Source organism: Nycticebus coucang, chromosome 10 (assembly GCF_027406575.1).
Source record: "Nycticebus coucang isolate mNycCou1 chromosome 10, mNycCou1.pri, whole genome shotgun sequence".
Taxonomy (NCBI): domain Eukaryota; kingdom Metazoa; phylum Chordata; class Mammalia; order Primates; family Lorisidae; genus Nycticebus; species Nycticebus coucang.
Genome location: NC_069789.1, coordinates 29,785,120 through 29,794,213, shown reverse-complemented (window position 1 = coordinate 29,794,213; position 9,094 = coordinate 29,785,120).

Below are 9,094 nucleotides of genomic sequence, written 5' to 3'. Positions count from 1 at the left end.
GAGTGGCCTTTCATAGTTTGTGTCTCTGTCAGAATGTGTCCATTTTATCTAAACTATCATTTGTTGGCATACATTTCTTCCTTTCTTTTTTTTGCAGTTTTGGCTGAGGCTGGGTTTGAACCCACCACCCTTGGTATATGGGTCTGGCCCCCACTCCTTGAGCCACAGGCGCCTCCCACATTTCTTCATATTTCCTGTTGTTCACTTAATGCCTGAGGATCTGTATGATGTCTCCTCTTTCATTCCTGTTTGTAATTTGGGGGTTTTTTCTTTTTAATTTCCAGTTAATATGAGGGTATATACAGTTGTTACAGCCATGTCCATCACACAGGAAATGTGTCATACGCTGCACATTGTTCCCACTGGGATGGAACCTGCCAGCCCTCCTTCCCTTACCCCTTCGTGGATTCCATGGATTCCATTGAGTTTTCCTCGCATGTGAGCATATTGTTGTTAATCTACAAGTTTCAAATTAGTATTGAGTACATGTGATGCCTGCTTTCTGTTCTTGGGATACTTTACTCAGCAGAGTGTTTGGCAAATGCATCCAAGGATACAAAGTATCCATCTTTTTAATGGCTGAATAGTATTCCATGGTATACATACACCACAGTTTATTAATCCATTCATGTGTCAAAGACCACTTGGGTTGTTTCCAAATCTTTATAATTATAAATTGGGCTGCTATAAACATTTAAGTGTATGTATCCTTATGGTAAAATGACTTTGTTTCTTTTAGGTGAATCCTAGTAAGTTGTTGCCTATTGGTAATTTGTGTTCTCTCTCTTTCTCTCTGTCTCTGATTAACTACAGTTTATCATTTTATTCTTTTCAAAGAATTAACTATTGATTCCATTAATTTTTTATTGTTTTTAAATTTATTTATTTTTATTTATTTGAGACAACGTCTCACTTCGTTGCCCTCCGTAGACAGCTATGGCATCTTGGCTCACAGCAACTTCAGACTCTTGGTTTCAAGCCATCCTCTTGCTTTAGCCTCCCAAGTAGCTGGGATTGTAGGCGCCCACCACCATGCCCAGCTAATTATACTATTTTAGTAGAGGCAGGGTCTCACTCTTGCTCAGGCTGGTCTAGAACTCATAAGCTCAAGCACTCCACCCACCTCAGCCTCCCAAAGTGCTAGGATTACAGGCGTGAAGTACTGCACTTTAAATTTTAATTTCATTTTCCTTGTGTTTTTCTTTTGCTTCTTTTGGGTTTAATCTGCTTCCTTCTCCCTACTGAATTCTTAAGGTAGAGGTTAGTTTGCTGATTTGAGTGCTTTATTATTTTTTCCTGATTATTTAAAGCTATAAGTTTATAAGTACTTTATTTGTATTGCATAGATTTTGATACTGTTAATGAACCCACAAGGGGGATTCTTGTTGCTTGCTACACAGAAAGCCAATTATTGAGGATTGCCAAGGAGGAAAGGAGTTTCTGCAGGAGATGGGAGGCACACAGTACCTCAAATCTGCCTCCCTGGCCAGCAGAGTCAAGGGGGTTTTATGGAGCTGAAAATGAATAATACATGAGAGGAAAGAACCTCATGACCTGTTTGGAGTGGAGTGCAGGGTACACAAGCACAAATCATTCTAATACATACATCCCAGGAACAAAAAATGGTGGTTAAGTCCCCCCCGGGGCAGAAATTTGGTATTATAAGGAGTTTGGGGTTAATATTGATCATTTTTCGGCTCAGCACCTATAGCTCAGTGGAGCTTGCGGGTTCAACCCAGCCTGGGCCTGCCAAACAACAATGACAACCACAACCAAAAAATAGCCAGGCGTTGTGGCAGGCACCTGTAGTCCCAGCTACTTGAGAGGCTGAGGCAAAAGAATCGCCTAAGCCCAAGAGTTTGAGGTTGTTGTGAGCTGTGTGATGCCACAGCACTCTACTGAGGGCAATAAAGTGAGACTTTGTCTCTACAAAAATGTATATATATGTGTGTGTGTATATAATTTTTCAATCTTGTACACAAACTCAGTGGGTCCTGGGGCACAATCTGTGGTGGTGTGTCACTTATCTTGTCTTCCCTGGACAAACAGATGGTATAAGGCTCTGTAGTTACCTCACAGCTGCAGGAGGAGGTTCCACTGTTTCTGGGAAAGAAACTAAAAAATGCATCAGTCCAACAGGAAGTTCATAGATTTGGTTAGCAAATCTTACTGGCCTCGCAACTTGAAACATAAGAGAACTACAAAAAATTATTTAAATAATGTTTTCTTGTGTATGGAGCTGGTTACAATATGTTGGATTTTGTATGCATCTAGTTTAAAGTATTTTCTGATTTCTGTTGTTACATGGGTTATTTATAATAGAAGTACATGGTTTAGGGCGGCGCCTGTGGCTCAGTCGGTAAGGCGCCGGCCCCATATACCGAGGGTGACGGGTTCAAGCCCGGCCCCGGCCAAACTGCAACCAAAAAAAAAAAAATAGCTGGGCGTTGTGGCGGGCGCCTGTAGTCCCAGCTACTCGGGAGGCTGAGGCAAGAGAATCACCTAAGCCCAGGAGTTGGAGGTTGCTGTGAGCTGTGGGAGGCCACGGCACTCTACCGAGGGCCATAAAGTGAGACTCTGTCTCTACAAAAAAAAAAAAAAAAAAAAAAAAAAAAAAGAAGTACATGGTTTAGTTTCCATGTATTTTGGATTTCCCAAATGTTTTTTTGTTGCTGATTTGCGATTTAATTCCATTATTTAGGTTCTTTTAAATGTGCTGAGACTTGTTTTATGTCCCAGGTGGTCTCTGTTAGTGTATGTTCTATGTTCACTTGAATAGAATGTTTAGTCTGCTGCTAGAATGTTCTGTGAATGGGAAGCAATTCAGGTTGGAGTGGTATTAGGATCTACTTATTCTATAAATTACCAACAGAGGAGTTCTGAGGGCTTTAAATGGTGGATTTGTCTATTTTTCCTCTTTTTTTTTTTTTTCTTTTTTGGCAATTTTGCTTCATTTATTTTGAGGCTTTCTGTTGGGCATAAAAGTATTTATTATTGTTAAATCTTCTGAATTAATTAACCCCTGTGTCTTTTTTATTTTTTTAATTATAACTGTGTACATTAATGCATTTTTTACCCCTTTATTATTATATAATGCATTTTCTCATCCTTAAGTTATATTACTTGTTCTGAAGTAATATACTTGTTTCATTTGGTATTAATATTGGCACTCCTGCTTTCTTTTGATTAAATTTATCTCGTGATAATTTTATCTCATTCCATCTTTTTACTTTTATCTGTCTTTATATTTAGAGTGTGTTTCTTGTTGACACCATATAGTTGGGTCTTTTTATACGCATCCAACTGACAGTCATTTTCTCTTAATTGTCATGTTTAGACAATTTACATTTAATTTAGTAATTATCAGTCTGATTGGATTTAAACATACTGTTTTGCTGTTTTTTCTTTGTGCCATTTGTTCTTTGGATTTTTTTTTGTAAATCTTATTTATTTATTTGCAGTTTTTGGCCAGGGCTGGGTTTGAACCCACCAACTTCGGTATATGGGGCTGGTGCCCTACTCCTTGAGCCACAAGCACCCCTGGATTTTTGTTTTTTAAACAACATCTTGCTCTGTTGTCTAGGCTGCAGCAGTGCCAGTCATACCCACTGCATCCTTGAACTCCTCAGAATTATATTAGATCCTCAGCCTCTTGAGTATTTTTTATGGAGGCAGGACCTCTTTCTTGCTCAAGCCGGTCTCGAACTCCTGGCCTCCAGCAGTTCTCCCACCTCAGCCTCCCAGAGTGCTAAAATTACAGATGTGAGGCTCAGCACCCATGGCTCAAGGGCTAAGGCACCAGCCACGTACACCTGAGCTGGCAGGTTTGAATCCAGCCCAGCTCTGCCAAACAACAATGACAACTACAACCAAAAAATAGCCAGGTGTTGTGGCAGGCGCCTGTAGTCCCAGCTACTTGGGAGGTGGAGGCAGGAGAATCGCTTAAGCTCAGGTGTTAGAGGTTGCTGTGAGCTGTGATGCCACAGCTCTCTACCCAGGGCAACAGCTTGAGGCTCTGTCATAAATAAATAAATAAAATAAAATTACCGATGTTAGCCAAAGCACCCAGTCCATTTAAACCATTTTTTAAAGTGTATAGCTTATTTAGCCGGGCGTTGTGGCGGGCGCCTGTAGTCCCAGCTACTTGGGAGGCTGAGGCAAGAGAATCGCTTAAGCCCAGGAGTTGGAGGTTGCTGTGAGCTGTGTGAGGCCACGGCACTCTACCGAGGGCCATAAAGTGAGACTCTGTCTCTACAAAAAAAAAAAAAGTGTATAGCTTATTAGCTATAAATACATTCATGTGCTGAGTAACCATCACCATCCTCCATCTTCAGAATTTTTTCATCATCCCAAATTGAAATTCCGTGCCAAGTTAACAATAGCATCCCTCCTCCCCTCTTTTTTTTTTCTTTTTTGAGACAAAGCCTCAAGCTGTCACCCTGGGTAGAGTGCTGTGACATCACAGCTCACAGCAACCTCCAACTTCTGGGCTCAAGCGATTCTCCTGCCTCAGCCTCCCAAGTAGCTGGGACTACAGGTGCTCACCACAACACCCGGCTATTTTTTGGTTGCAGCCATCATTGTTGTTGGATGGGCCCAGGCTGAATTCGAAACCAGCAGCTCAGGTGTATGTGGCTGGCACCAAGCCCCTCCCCCGCCAGCTTTTAACTACCATATTACTTTTGGTGTCTATGAATTTGACTATTCTAGATAGCTCAAACAAGGGAAATCATGTAATAATTCTTTTGTGTCTGGCTTATTTCACTTAGACTGTCTCCGAGGTGTATCTGTGTTGTAGCACATATCAGAATTTCATTTCTTTTTTTAAAAGGTTGAAAAATATTCCATTGTACATATAGACTACACTTTATCCATTGGTGGACCTGTGGGTAGTTTTCACTTCTTGGCCATTATGAATATGAGTCTGTGAACATGAGTAGGCAAATAGCTTTTCAAGATTCTGCTTCCAATTATTCTGGATATATACCCAGGAACTGGGTTGTTGGATTGTAAAATAGTTTTATTTTTCATTTTGGGAAGAACTCCCATGCTGCTTTACACAGTGGGTCACCATTTTGCGTTCCCACCATCATGCTCAAGGGTTCCAATTTCTTCACATCCTATCTAACACTTAGTATTTTTGTTTACGTATATATCCCAGTCTAATGGGTATGATGTAGTTTCTTGTGTGATTTTGATTTGTATTTCCTTAATAATTAGTGATTTGGCGGCGCCTGTGGCTCAAAGGAGTAGAGCGCCAGCCCCATATGCCAGAGATGGCGGGTTCAAACCCAGCCCCAGCCAAAAACTCCAAAAAGAAAATAATAATTAGTGATTTAGAGCATCTTCTCACATGCCTATTGACTATTTTGTATATCTTCTTTGGAGAAATGTCTTTTCAAGTCCTTTGAATTGCATTACTTTTTGCTTATTGCTGAGTTGTAGTTCTTTATATATTCTGGATATTAATCCGTTAACAGATACATGACTTGCAAACACATTCTCCCATTTTGTAAGTTGAACATACTGACTTTTTGAAAGCAGCTGCTCTTTTCCCAGCCCGGTGAGCAGGATCACTAGACCTCTTAACACGTGATTGTAGAGGAGGCTAGAGGGTAGAGAGAAAGCAGATAAAGCTTTCCACATCAACCCCCTGGACTTCAGAATTATATTGAGAACTTGTGTCAGAATCTAATGACAACAGAGATTTGTAACATTCAATTGGTGATTATACTAGGAAGTGTACGTTCAATAAAGCATCTTCTAGATGTCTGCTTTTTTTTTTTTTTTTTTTTTTTTGGCCAGGGCTGGGTTTGAACCCGCCACCTCTGGCATATGGGACCGGCGCCCTACCCGCTGAGCCACAGGCGCCGCCCTAGATGTCTGCTTTTTTTTTGAGACAGAGCCTCAAGCTGTCACCCTGGGTAGAGTGCCGTGGCGTCACAGCTCACAGCAACCTCCAATGCCTGGGCTTAAGCGATTCTCTTTCCTCCGCTTCCCAAATAGCTGGGACTACAGGAGCCTGCCACAACACCCTGCTATTTTTTGGTTGTAGTTGTCATTGTTGTTTGGCAGGCCCCCAGCTGGATTCTAACCCGCCAGTTCTGGTGTACGTGGCTGGCGCCTTAGCTGCTTGAGCTACAAGCGCTGAGCCTAGGCATCTGCTTTTTGTTTTTAAGGAGCCTGAGGGGCTGTTTAGCACATATGGGGTTCAGCCCTTTCTAAATAAGGCCAACAATATCCGGAAGTCTCAGTTGTCTCTGGGGGCAGATTCTTATTTCCAGAAACCTTTTACAGTGTGCTGGCTGGAAGAGTGGTATAGAATCTTTGCTGGAGGAGAATCATTTAGCTATTCGGGATAATTAAATCCCTTAGAGGAGTAAAAGTCCTGTAGCAAACAGTTGTCTTTATATTCGGTTTTTTTTTTTTTTTCCAGGGCTGGGTTTGAACCCACCACCTCTGGTATATGGGGCTGGCGCCCTACTCCTTTGAGCCACAAGCAGTACCCTATATTCTGTTTATTAATATCCTGTGGATACTGTGTCTTCCTAAGGGATCATATAGCTCCGTAAAGTCTTCAGGAAATCTTTATATTTTACAAGAAAGCTTTGAGTACACATACAGTCCAAGCGAAGAGTTTTGTTTCTTCTGGTCCTGAAAATAAGGATACCACAGAGTCTCTACAATACCTTCCTGGCATCACGTACTAATTACTAGTGTCTGAACAAGCTGCCACCTTTTTTCTTCAGTTTCCCATTCTTCCTAAGACATTCCCCACCTACCCTGTTCCCCAGTGTATGGAGCTGACCTGCCCCCAGACTGTGCAGGGGAGACTGGCTGAGTACACGGAGAGCCACAGCATCAGGATGACAGGCGATCGAGTCCTCCTCAGTCTGACACTCGTCACTGGGTGCTATCTTCAGGCAGAGACAGGGATGTCATCAGGCTTCCCAAATACCTTGGCTGGGAAGCAGCGTGGACTGCAGCATTAACTAACAATTCACTGGACAAATAGTCCCTGCGCTGTACCCTGGCAACACTGGGGCAAGGAGCTCAGCACACGACCTCTATCACAGAACAGACATCCTATCGGGCAGAAATGGGCCAAGTAGACAAGGAAAAGAAATAATACCTGGCAACAAAGAGCAGTGTGGAAAGTGATGTGCTCCTGAGACAGAGGCCTCTAACTTGGGAAGCCAGGAAAGGCCTCTCTGAGGGCTGTTCAGTCTGAGGCCTGAGGAAGTCACTGTGCAGATCTGGGCAGGAAATGGCAAGTGCAAAGTCCACAGCGGGGACAGCGTGTGGGAAGAACGGTGGCCAGTGTAGCTCAAAGCAAGAGGCAGAGAGAGTAGCAGGGGGTCGGGAGGGGAAGAGCAGAGAGGGTGTGGGCCTGTGGCAGGGCCCCGTAGACTGAGGTGCAGGGTTTAGTCTGCTTCAGTGAGGTGGTGTCTGTGCAGAGAGGAGCGTTAAACCCAGGAGGGACAGGCGTGATCTAGTTTATATTTTGAAAATATTTCTCTGGTTGCTGGGTTGAGAGTAGGGAAGCGAAAGAAGGCAGGGAGACCAGTCAGGAGACCAGGGGACTGTAGCAGGCAGACAGTGATGGCTTAAACTAGGGTAGAGCAGTGAAGACAAGGGAGTTGAACACAGAGTAGATTTCGAAGATAAAGCTGTCAGGAGGTGAGGCCTGCCCTCCGTGACAGCTTACAGAGGACTGTGGAGCCATAAGTCATGCTGAGGGTCACCCCACCTGGTGTCCCAAGCAGTATTGGCAAGTCCTTTGGGATTCTCTGTTTGAGACCATGCACACCACACCACCAGTATTCACCCCGTTGCACTGAATGGGCACTGGGATCCTGGTCACACAGACAGAGGCACCTGAGAAAGGGCAGGGAAGTGTCATCCTTACAGAGGAGGTTAAGTGATGAGGGGCTGCTACTGCTGCTCACTAGAGCAAAGAGAGATGCCCCCGTTGCACTGAGCCATGGAGTCCCACACTCCCCAGATCCCTCTCCTGGTCTGTGAGTGGGTCCTCTTTAGGTGCGCCCCCGCTCTGGCAATGCCCAGGTCCTGCTGCTCCCCCTTCTCCCTCCCAAGGGTATCTGCAGCTCTGTAGCAGCCCCCCCACCTTGTTCACTCACAGCAGCACAGCAGGAAAGCTTTCTTTGGAGCCAGTCAGGTCCCTTTTCAGCTTTAAACTTTGGGTCCCCAGAGAATTCTAGACAAAAGCCACACTCTAAAGCAGAAGTAATTCCAAAGCTTACCAACATCCTCCTCCTCCTCCCAGCCTCCTCTCTCGCTGCTCCCCACTTGCCTCCAGAACATATCCCCAGTTCACCCATCACCCATTGGCCTTTCCTTCAGGAAATGCCTCTTCCCCGTAAACTCCTGTTGGCCTCAGGTCTCTGTCCTCCCTCCTGTCCTCTCATCACAGCCCTGACCTCAGAACCTGCACATCTCTTCAGACTGGAGCTGGGATTGGGTGAGCCCTGGAGGGCAGAGCTGTCTTTTCTTTCTTTTTTGGAGACAGAGTCTCACTATACTGCCCTCGGTAGAGTGCCGTGGCGTCACAGCTCACAGCAACGTCTAACTCTTGGGCTTAAGCAATTCTCTTCCTCAGCTTCCCAAGTAGCTGGGACTATGGGCACCCACCACAGTGTCCAGCTATTTTTTTGTTGTAGTTATTGTTTGGCCACATACACTGGGCCAGGTTCGAACCCACCAGCCCCAGTGTATGTGGCCAGCTGCTGAGCTATAGGCACTGAGCCAGGGCTGTCTTTTCATCTGGGCAGAGGGCCTGTGAGAGAAGAGAGCAACAAGGCTTTTCAGAGTATTTGCCAGGCTCTTGGGAGGGTTGAGGTGGGTTCATTGGGGGCACTGGTCGGAGGGGCTGAAGGGCACTGTACGGGCAGTTGCACCAACAGAGGCCTCCTGGAACGGATTCGCCTGCTCACAGCAGTCTGCACATTGGTGGCATGAAGTCAGTAGCCCTCAGCCTGTGCCCACAAAGCGCTCTGTAAGCATGAACTTGAGGAGAGTGGCAAGCAAGGAAGACAAGAGGTGCTTCCTCCATCCCCTCAAGCCAGTGTCCCAG